Source organism: Colobus angolensis, unplaced genomic scaffold, assembly GCF_000951035.1.
Source record: "Colobus angolensis palliatus isolate OR3802 unplaced genomic scaffold, Cang.pa_1.0 Scaffold114, whole genome shotgun sequence".
Classification (NCBI taxonomy): domain Eukaryota; kingdom Metazoa; phylum Chordata; class Mammalia; order Primates; family Cercopithecidae; genus Colobus; species Colobus angolensis.
Window position 1 is genome coordinate 2,626,804 of NW_012112475.1, and position 1,840 is coordinate 2,628,643.

At 44.0% G+C, this 1,840-nt stretch overlaps 1 protein-coding gene across 2 annotated transcripts in view; it reads right to left on the reverse strand.

The window, feature by feature from the left end:
* TM9SF4 (transmembrane 9 superfamily protein member 4) overlaps positions 1–1,840 on the reverse strand; it is a 70,248-nt gene that overhangs the window by 30,052 nt on the left and 38,356 nt on the right. The window lies entirely within an intron of this gene.

The following is a 1,840-nucleotide window of genomic DNA, read 5'->3' on the forward strand; positions in this document are numbered from 1 at the left end:
AGCCAGGATGGTCTCGATCTCCTGACCTTGTGATCCGCCTGTCTCGGCCTCCCAAAGTGCTGGGATTACAGGCTTGAGCCACCGCGCCCGGCCTCAAAGCTGTAATATTTCTACACCAAGTCTTGGTGTTTTGAATCTTGCCTTAGAAAAATTATAGAAGAATTGCCGTGCAAAGGAAGTTACCTGTTTTAGTTCTTTTTCGTTTTTGTTGAGGCATGGTCTCCCTATGCTGCCCTGGCTGGTCTTGAACTCCTGGGCTCAAGCGATCCTCCTGCCTTGGCCTCCCAAAGTGCTGGGATTACAGGCATGAGCCACTAAACTCAGCCTGTTTTATAGTTCTTGATATCCACTGCCAATCACTTTTCAGAAAGCTACCAACTTACACTTCCATGGGTGGTATGGAAAGGTGCTTGGCTCACGTTAACCTTGCCAATAATTAGTACTGTTAAAAAAAGAAAAAAAGTCTGTGCTAATATGATGGTTCAAAACGGTCTTCTCAAGATTGTTTGAATCTGCATTTTGTGGGGTTATTCCTGAGGTAAAAAGAGTTTTCTCTTGCTTACTGGGCATATTGCAGTGTCTTTCCTGTAAATTTCCTGTTCATCATTACATTCGAAATTTTGGACTTTTTGGTTTTATTTATTTATTTATTTATGAGACAGAGTCTTGCTCTGTTGCCCAGGCTGTAGTACAGTGGTGTGATCTCGGCTCACTGCAACCACCAACTCCCAGGTTCAAGCGATCAAGCGATCTCTGGCCTCAGTATCCTGAGTAGCTGGAACTACAGGTGCCCACCACCATGCTCAGCTAATTTTTGTATTTTAGTAGAGACGAGTTTTCACCATGTTGGTCAGGCTGGTCTTGAACTCCTAACCTCAAGTTATCTACTGTCCCCAACCTAGTTTTGTTTTGTAGACAGAGTCTTACTTTGTTGCCCAGGCTGGAGTGCAGTGGCGTGTTCTTGGCTCACTGCAACCTCCGCCTCCCAGGTTCAAGTGATTCTCCTGTCTCTGCCTCCTGAGTAGCTGGGACTGCAGGTGCATGCCACCACACCCAGCTAATTTTTGTATTTTTATTAGAGATGAGGTTTTCCCATGTTGGCCAGGCTGGTCTTGAACTCCTGACCTCAGGTGATCCACCTGCCTTGGCCTCCCAAAGTGCTGGGATTACAGGTGTGAGCCACCATGCCCGGCCCTGACCTAGTTTTTTTTAAACAAAGAGATTTTATATGAATTCTTTAAACTGTGCCACTTTTTTCAAGTTTGTTGCAGATATTGTTTTGCCATTGTGACCTTCTATTTTGTTTATGTATTTGGCATGCAGAATAGTTTTACAATTTTCAATGTCAAATGAATCAACTCTTCTTTGTGATTTCTTCCACTGTTTTTATGCTTTAAAATTAGGCTGTCCCTATCACTTTGGGTGAATAAAACTTTTTTCCTTACTTTTTTAGTATTAAAAGTATACTAGGCCAGGCACGGTGGCTCATGCCTGTAATCCCAGTACTTGGGAGGCTGAGGCAGGTGGATCATGAGGTTAGGAGACTGAGACCATCCTGGTCAACAGGGCAAAACCCCATCTTTACTAAAAAATACAAAAAATTAGCAGGGCATGGTGGTGCGCACCTGTAGTCTCAGCTATTCGGGAGGTTGAGGTGGTGGAATCATTTGAATCCAGGAGGTAGAGACTGCAATGAGCCGAGATCACGCCACTGCTCTCTAGCCTGGTGACAGAGACTCCATCTCAAAAAAAAAGCATACTAAACTGTTTTAGTATGTTGAGGTTTCCTCTATGAATGATAATACACACACACACACACACACACACACACACACACACA